We start from the raw sequence: 10,259 nt of genomic DNA, 5'->3' as shown, positions 1-10,259 counted from the left end.
AAAGGATGTGAACTTCTGTTATTTCATCCCTGAAAGGCTTTTGCACATGCCTGATCTTCTCTTGAATGAACTAATTTAAGGTGCATATATATCTTCTGGTGTTTCAAAGTTTCAAGGACTGACTAATCAAGTCCCGTTCCAGAGTTTCAGTTTGGAAAGAACAGAAGGCTATGTGGCCTGTGTTCGTCCTGGTAATGATGACCTCTCAAATGATTCAGCTTCCTTTTGAAGGATGCAGCTTCAATCACGTGTTGAGATAAAGAGCTCCATTCTTTGATGATTTGTTGGGAAAATCGACAGTCAGCTGACAAGTAATTTGTTCTAGGCCTGTGAATTGTTGTGGAATTATTTCGCAAATTCTCTGCTTTGGAAGACGAGAAAAATAGGAACATATCGGACACAAACTAATCACTAAGCAACTTAAGAACTGTGATTACGTCACCTCCAGTTCTTTTGTAGCAGTAAATAAATCCCCAAAATAAATTATTCTGTAAATCTCCGACATTCATGCTGACCACATTCGTTTTACTGGACACAAATGGCTGAAGGCACTGGGTCACGCACCATCACCAGATCACGAGTGGGTACACCGTGCTACGCATCCCTCGAAACTGTTAGTCAGCTTAGACCGAACACTTCTCGATGAATCGATAAATATATCTAAGAAACCCTTCACTTCTGACTTCTGGTTTGACTGGGTTGGCCTGCTTCGATTATGAAGGTGTTACTGGTAAAGGCGTTGTGAAACTCTGAATGCTCGTGGCATCTTTAGGGATGAAATCGATGTGATCAAGCACACCAAACAGTAAAATGTGAGTCTGTTCCTTGTTGGAACATCAGATATCATTTTTTAATTTTTATTCTTACATAGAGTGATATTGTTTCCATATTTTCGGATGCTTTTTCCCGTCCATCGATATTTCCCATGTTCATCATGGCGGAACAGATTCCAAGTTAATTTAGATCAAGACCCTTTCGCGTTCCTCATTTCAGCTAATACTATTTGGCCCGACAACGTCTAAGACTGATTCTGCTACGCAGAAGCTGGCTTCTACAAGCACGGCGTGACAGACATCGATGACGGCTTTTAGGGTCTAAACTTCGTACATGCGTATGTTGATGACTGCTTAATTTCAAGTCCGGACAGAGAATCCTATCTCCAGCATCTGGCCTTTGTCTTTGAACGACTGCAAAAACACGGCATTACTGTAAGCATCCAGAAACATCAAATCGAAACCAACTCCCTAAATTTTCTCGAACACACTTAACTTTCAAGGCATCCACCCTCTCAAAAGCAAGGCGGCTACGATTCTGGATTATTCAGAACCTACCACAATAAGACGATTATGCACGTTTAAAGGCCTTGTAAGTTCCTATAGACGGTTCATACTAAACTGCGCATCCCTTATGAAACTTCTAACCGACCAATTTCGTGGAAATGCGAAATCCATTAATTTGGACGATATCGCGAGGAAAGCATTCTCTACAGTTAAGGAAATTTCTGCAAAAGCAAACATGCTTACACGTCACAATTGACGAACTTATCGCAAAATTTGACGGACACTTTCATCTTTTGCTTTTCCAAGACGGCTGGGAAAGATGGAAATTATGACGAAGTTTACGATGAACCGAAATTTTCATCGTACCCGTTTCCTCAATATTATATTGTACCACATGGCTTCTTATAATAAGAAAAGAAGACCAGACGCTGCTGAACACAGAAAACTATGAGAAGACTGTTGACCAACGTCAAACTCCTTGGGTTTAAACTTTTGGCTGGCCACGTCTTAGGTGAGTGATCTGTAGAGGTAAATAAACCCCAGATCATGAGTGGGAACTCCGTGCTCAACTTCTGCAACCTCTAGCCAGGTTAGATCAGTCGCTTCTCGATATGTTGATAACCTATTTATGACTTTGCACCAGACAACCAATCAAAATAAAACGGGACTTGTAACTCACACTAATGTAATCCATGTGTGTGGCATGTTTCGTTCTCTTCCACTTTGCTGGCTTGCATGGCAAACGCAAAGTTTTCTACGACGAAACTATTCTCCCATCGTGCTACGGGCGTGTCAAGCGAAGCTCACTCAGTCATAATTGAAGAATAGTTATAACAAAGCAGAAGTCATGTTTCCAATTGATTTCATATTAGAAATTATTCCAAAATATCTACAAGTAGGTGACTAAATAAACGAAAACATAACCGTAATTACTGACTACGGTACACATAGATGAGTTAAATATATATGTAGTTTATCTACAGCCCACTAAATATGAACTTACCCAATATATTCAACGATCAAAACGAAAACATATGATCTACATATGAACTGCGCGATAGAGGGACGTGACTAATCTGTCTATAATAAACGTGATTGAAACAACTGATCGATCATTGCTTTGGCAGGTGAACTATGAGACAGTTGTAAGGCCAGTGTCACTGGAGTCTAGCCAAATCGCGGAAAATCGGACATTCCATCAGGTCTTTCCAAGTTCACGTTCAAGTAATGCGTGTTATTCGATTACACATCATCGGCTGGGCAATGTGACAGTGGTAGCACTCTGTTTCATGTGCCTTTTCCAATTAATACATCTCCGTAATATCATTGCATTCATTCTACACGGTCATCAAGACAGCCTTAATTTTGGATACAACGAGAGGGTGACTCACGTTGTTTATTGGCCGCGTGGTGTGACATCAACATAAGCTAGTTGAACATTTTATTTCCGTCTATTTCTTCAGTCATTAGCACCTACGTTGTGATGTACAAAGCCAAGGAGCTTTCAGGATGATTTGAGATCATAAAACTTCTATCGAAAGTGCGGATTAGAACCATTGCGCTACGGCTAATTGTTGTCGACTGTTTTCCATTGAATGCTGAACAGTTCACCGATCCTCGTCAAGAGCAACAAACATTCATTAGTTAATTGCACGCCATAGATTGACCGATGTGGTGATGGTCCCACTCTGTTTCTTGTGCTTACTCTTTCTTAAATACTTCTGTAACAGCGTCGTTTGTGTTGAACAGTCACCAAAGCAGTCATAATACCTGGATACGACAAGAAGGTATTACGGGCTAGATACTAACGTCAAGGTGTGACTTTGACGTTAGCTGCTTGATCAAATCAATTCCATTTGACTCGAGTAGACCTCTGATCATTCGACGCAGATCGTATACTTTGGTGATATACGTATGTGTATTTTGTGAGCTTGCTAAGTTGTCTTCTAACTTTTACTTTGGTTTTTCTATCTACTACCTCCCCCACCCACGCTGCCTAGTGCCCTTAAATGCATCCAAGCTAGCTGAAAACATCAGCAGGAGTAACCATTATTTTTTGATGTTTCATGGAAGTAATGACCATTATATTCGGTCTAATTTTTAACAACAAAGCCTAAATTTTAGTATTTACAAAAACCCAAAACTTTTAATTAGGGTAGTGTTTATCCTCTCACATGATCCATATCTTTTCGAAAAACTAGTAATAATTGACTCTACCTGACTCCTAGGATTACTGAAATCAATAAAAATAACATGTGTTCCGCTGAACACATGTGGCATGGTGGGTAAATTGGAGAGCTCGCAAATACCTAGCTACGGCAATTTCATTCAGATAGATTCGACCTAGCTTTGCATTCTCTGGTAAACAAAACTTGATCACTTATAAGTGGATTGCAGGATTTAAATATATTCCAGTTACAACTTTCCGCACTGGCCTAGCAAGGTTGCTGAGATATTTTGTGTGAAGATCCGGTTATTACCAGCCCAAATTGGGGAGATTTGCTCAGTAATTCTTTTTCAGTGCTTGTGCCATAAATCCTGTAATGTTTTGGGAAGTGCTGTAAAACCGATCACTGAAACGGTATTCAAAGGACTAGAGAGTGAGTTAGGTCGTCCTGGTAATGCGTTTGGATATCGGTCCCTTCCAGTTCGAAAAACAAGTTGTCATGAAGATAGCATGAAATAGTAGTGGTATTGGTCATAACCACACAATCCTCAAAGATAAACGTGAGATAACTGAGAAAATGGTAATCATACAACCGCGCTTTTCGAACGGGAAGTTTAGTCCTAACGTGATTTGCATTTATCAAACTTTTGCTGTGTTCTTACGCAACAAAAGTACCATTTCAGTTCTAAAGAATCTATCCTGAGCTATACGTTCGGTAGATTACTTTTTTTTTTGAGTTTCACTATATTTAATAGTTACCTGTGGTTTTGCCTCAGCTTACTATTCGGTTTTTTTTTGTTTTTCACGTATAGACTAGTTTCAGTTTATATCACTCGTTTTGTCCATTTTTGTCCGTTTTCAGTGTGCTTTTTAGTGATTTTTTTAAAAGGTCCTAGGCTCTTGCAAGCATCTATAACATAATTTGCTTCAACACCGTCATGAAAAACTCATGCAAACGTCCGGGATGCCGTTTTGCTGTCACAACTGGCATGCAGTGCGACAACTGCAAAGGTTGGTTCCACGAAGCATGCACAGATCTGACAGCAACTGCTTACAACAGACTCAGCAAGTCAGAGCAAAAGTGGGTGTGTGTCACGTGCAACACAGACTCCGTAGTCTTGCTGAGTAACATCATTGTCCTACTGACAAGTCTTCGGAACAAGTTGTCAGTTAACTTGGAATACGATAGTAAAAAAACTGATATACAAACAAGAGAGTGCAACGGACTCAAAAACAGGGATATCGATAGGTATTCCATCGATGGAGCATCCATCCACACTAACGACGACGTGTCGAGGCTCAGTACCATCATTACGTCGACGGTACTGAACTCCCTGGGCAAACTCGGGTCTCCCAGCTCAGGGTCCCCGAACACAACAGTGGTTGCCAAAAACCCTGCATGTGATTCGACCCACGTTAAGAGAGCCCAAAAGAACCAGGCATCACCGCCTAAGCCGAGCAACCCAAGAGTTGCTGCACGGAAAATAACTGGTAATTTAGTCGCACAGTCTACCCCCAAGACTGTTCGTCCGGTCAATAAAGAGCCCATGATTCATAAACGCACACTGACCTCCAAACAACAAGTTACTAAACCTGAACCCATCGTGAAACCTGGTAAATTAACAACAGTTCGTGACGATTCTCTCATTATCATGAACCTCGTTGACAAGCCTGATCTTCCTCTCAGTCTGCAGGACAAAAACGACAGGATGCTCTGGGGTGAATTGAACAAGAAGCTCGAACTTCCTAGAATAGAGCCTTTGACGGTCACCCGGCTCACTCGAGGAAAGGATTCTAAGCATCTAAATCACCCGAGGCTTCTCCGAGTAACACTTAAGGCTGCTACCGACGTAGAGGACGTCTTGCTAGCAAGCCACTTGCTGAAATCAGATGGTAACGTAAGAATACTGCCCGACACACCGTACTCTGAGCGCAGTATCATACGAAACGTCCCTAAAGAATCTCGTGAGAAGTTTTTCCGCGGAAGAAACATAATTGTCCAAGGTATACCGGAAAATGCAGACCCTACTCAATCAAATTCTGACATCAGGGAATGGAAATTCATCAAACAGTCCTTGAGGCTCAAACACATACTGACTCAGCATGTGACGAGACTAGCCAAGAAGGACGGTGATTCTAGACCCCGTCTAATGAAGATAACCTTCCCATCTTCCCACATGGCGGCTGCAGTTCTGGAAGCATTTCGTGCTAATAGACGTCGATTGCCACCTGGAATCCACATGCACCCGGATAGGCCATACGAAGTTAGGACCAAGAACAAAGACAAGTTGGAGCTGACCATTCCACTTGTGGACTGTCTAAACGATAAAAAAACGTGTAAAGGACAGGGCCTACCACCTCGGCAAACCTCACATAGGTGGGCTACCTGTCCATTCACATAAGGTTCATACAGAAAAACAGGACGAAGCTCACGCGTTCCAAATTGAAAGCATAAACTGCTTATATATGAACGCCGCGAGTCTACCAAACAAACTGGATGAACTACGTGAACTAAGCAACGCTAATAAGGCCCATCTGATAGGAATATCTGAAACATGGATATCTTCTCAGTTCTCGGACCAAGAGTTAGCATTGCCTGGGATGACTTTGTTCCGCAACGACAGAAAAACAGGAATTGGGGGCGGAGTAGCCATATACATAAGCTCTTGCTTGGAGGTGCACCAGGTTCACAACCTCGAGTTTAACAATCTTGAGGAATCCATATGGTGCTCTGTAAGATTGTCTAGTACTTCCAGGTGTCTAGTCGGAGTCATTTACAGGAAGCCAACTGCCGACACCGAGTACGATAGTCGTATGCTGGAAGGACTATCCCGCTCTATCCGTCTCGGTTTCACACACATCCTGATTCTAGGGGACTTTAATCTCCCTAGAGTCAACTTCGCGGAACACACGTACACTGGAGGCGACAACTCAATTGAAGCTCGGTTCTTCAACCTCATCGATGACTTGGGCTTATATGAAAATGTGAGGTCGGCAACTCGTTGGAGAAACAGTCAGACACCATCGCGCTTAGACTGTGTATTCACTAACGAAGAATTCCTAGTCGACAACCTCTCAATCCTGGCTCCTCTGGGAAAAAGCGATCATGCCGTCATAGCCTTCAGTTTTGTCATCAAAACTAAGCTAAGGTATCCCAACAATAATTTGCGTTGGAATTTTAAACGGCTGAATGTCCCAGCTCTACATGACTATCTACAACAGGTGGTTTGGGATGTTCACCCTCAAATCGATGTGGATGGTCATTGGGACTTCTTACTGCACACGCTCTTATGTGCTACAGACCATTCAGTTCCTCAAACGGTTCCCAAAAGCTGCAAGCCACCTACAGTAATCAAGAACCGTACCCTTCGCCTCCTAAGCCGCAAACGGCACTGTTGGGCGGAATACAAACGAACTAATAACGATGGAGCGTATAGGCAATACAAACATATCAGGAACACATGCACGAAGGCTATAAGAGAAGACAGGCTTCAGTACCAAACAAAGCTTATGGACAAATTCGCCTCTAACCCTAGAAGCCTATTCCGTTACGCAGCCTCTCTTCGTCAAGCCAAAACAGGAGTTTCTCAACTGCTAGGTCTTAACGGCCCGACCAACAACGATGGCGACGCCGCTAACCTTCTGGCGGCCCATTACTCTCAAACATTTCAACCGGCTGACATCAACTTTATTGACGACAGTCTCATCTCCAACTCCACAGGACTTTCTGAAGTGGACCTAAGCGCTGACTTGGTGTTCCGGAAATTGCAGCACTTAAGACTTGACACTTCTCCTGGCCCGGATATGGTTCATCCTGCCATACTGAGGGAGGCAGCCTCAATCCTGGCAACGCCGCTTAGCGTGATGTTTTCACACTCGCTTAGCCGAGGCAAATTACCGGAAAACTGGAAGTTGGCTCACATCACACCAATTTTCAAAGGTGGTCGACGCAATGAACCTTCAAGTTATCGGCCGGTGGCTCTTCTGTCATTACCTTCAAAACTCATGGAGTCCCTGATATGCGACGGTTTAAATGACTATCTACTGTCCTTAAATTTCTTCTCACCCCAACAGCATGGTTTCAGGAAGGGTTACTCTTGTATAACCAACCTGCTGACTGCGGTGGACAGATGGACAAGCATCCTCGATCGCAAGGGAAAGGTTGATGTCATTTACCTTGATTTCTCAAAAGCTTTTGATAAGGTTAACCACTTGTGTCTTATCAACAAGCTCAAACGACTAGGTATCAAACCACCTCTAATCGATTGGCTTACTTCATACCTAAAAAATCGACACTTTAAGGTTAGGGTTAATTTCACTTTATCTCAGGCTATGGAATGTCCTAGTGGGGTCCCCCAGGGCTCAGTACTAGGGCCTCTTCTCTTCTTGATCTACATAAATGATCTTCCTCAACAGGTAACGTCAGACTTACTACTTTTTGCCGACGACGTGAAACTTTGGAGAGAGATACGCAACCAAGACGATACACAGGCACTTCAGGAGGATCTGACGCGACTTCAAAGTTGGGCAGACGATAACGGACTTACCTTTAACACTTCAAAGTGTAAAGTAGTCCATCTGCGACATGTCGCAAACTACAGTTACAACTTAGGAAACTCCTCTCTAGTAGTATCCCAAGTCGAAAAAGATTTAGGAGTCCTGGTGCCCCATGACTTAAAGTCTTACTCTAACTGTGACAAAAATGCCTTCCGAGCAAACCTTGCACTGGTAACGTTGAAGCGCATTTTTGGACAGTTTGACGGACGAACTTTCCATACAATCTTCAATAGTTTCATCCGTCCCCATTTAGAGTACGGAAACATAGTACTCCCCCTCACTCCATAAGGACAAGGTCACTTTGGAGCGTATCCAACGGCGAGCTACGAAATCAGTTCGAGGACTCAAATCTAAGCCTTACGAAGAACGCCTCCGTTCACTAGACCTTTACCCACTAGAATATAGGCGTCTTAGAGGTGATTTACTAATGGCTTATAGTATTCTTAACACTTCTGGACATCCTCTTAAACACCTACTTAAGCTTAGTTCGAATAATAATCTAAGGGGTAACACCCAGAAACTGGAAACACAACATAGCAAGACGGAATGTAGACACAACTTCTACTCCTTAAGAGTTGTCAATAGCTGGAATTCGCTGCCGGCCGAGCTAGTCCAAGCGACTTCTCAGGAGTCCTTCAAGAGGCAACTTGACCTATTCTTAAGGACCAAGGACAGCATCACATTATGATTTACCAATTTCTTTTCCTTTTTTATTGTTAACATACCTAGGTTCCTGCCTGGAGGATTTGGTGATCCCCTGCTACTAGACACGGAAGCCTGTTAAGCGAAAGCTTCTTCTATTCCGTCCACAACCATTTGAACCATTTGAACACTTAACACGAAAAGAAGGCCAGCAGTGGTGAACGCAGGAACATTCAGGAACATTCTGTGCTGATGACTAAAGAAATAGACGGAAATAAAATGTTCAACTAGCTTATGTTGATGTCACACCACGCGGCCAATAAACAACGTGAGTCACCCTCTCGTTGTATCCAAAATTAAGGCTGTCTTGATGACCGTGTAGAATGAATGCAATGATATTACGGAGATGTATTAATTGGAAAAGGCACATGAAACAGAGTGCTACCACTGTCACATTGACCAGCCGATGATGTGTAATCGAATAACACGCATTACTTGAACGTGAACTTGGAAAGACCTGATGGAATGTCCGATTTTCCGCGATTTGGCTAGACTCCAGTGACATTTTACTGGCCTTACAACTGTCTCATAGTTCACCTGCCAAAGCAATGATCGATCAGTTGTTTCAATCACGTTTATTATAGACAGATTAGTCACGTCCCTCTATCGCGCAGTTCATATGTAGATCATATGTTTTCGTTTTGATCGTTGAATATATTGGGTAAGTTCATATTTAGTGGGCTGTAGATAAACTACATATATATTTAACTCATCTATGTGTACCGTAGTCAGTAATTACGGTTATGTTTTCGTTTATTTAGTCACCTACTTGTAGATATTTTGGAATAATTTCTAATATGAAATCAATTGGAAACATGACTTCTGCTTTGTTATAACTATTCTTCAATTATGACTGAGTGAGCTTCGCTTGACACGCCCGTAGCACGATGGGAGAATAGTTTCGTCGTAGAAAACTTTGCGTTTGCCATGCAAGCCAGCAAAAGTGGAAGAGAACGAAACATGCCACACACATGGATTACATTAGTGTGAGTTACAAGTCCCGTTTTATTTTGATTGGTTGTCTGGTGCAAAGTCATAAATAGGTTATCAACATATCGAGAAGCGACTGATCTAACCTGGCTAGAGGTTGCAGAAGTTGAGCACGGAGTTCCCACTCATGATCTGGGGTTTATTTACCTCTACAGATCACTCACCTAAGACGTGGCCAGCCAAAAGTTTAAACCCAAGGAGTTTGACGTTGGTCAACAGTCTTCTCATAGTTTTCTGTGTTCAGCAGCGTCTGGTCTTCTTTTCTTATTATAAGAAGCCATGTGGTACAATATAATATTGAGGAAACGGGTACGATGAAAATTTCGGTTCATCGTAAACTTCGTCATAATTTCCATCTTTCCCAGCCGTCTTGGAAAAGCAAAAGATGAAAGTGTCCGTCAAATTTTGCGATAAGTTCGTCAATTGTGACGTGTAAGCATGTTTGCTTTTGCAGAAATTTCCTTAACTGTAGAGAATGCTTTCCTCGCGATATCGTCCAAATTAATGGATTTCGCATTTCCACGAAATTGGTCGGTTAGAAGTTTCATAAGGGATGCGCAGTT

The sequence above is a fragment of the Schistosoma haematobium genome, chromosome ZW, assembly GCF_000699445.3.
Source record: "Schistosoma haematobium chromosome ZW, whole genome shotgun sequence".
Taxonomy (NCBI): domain Eukaryota; kingdom Metazoa; phylum Platyhelminthes; class Trematoda; order Strigeidida; family Schistosomatidae; genus Schistosoma; species Schistosoma haematobium.
Note: the sequence above shows the minus strand (reverse complement) of the source record.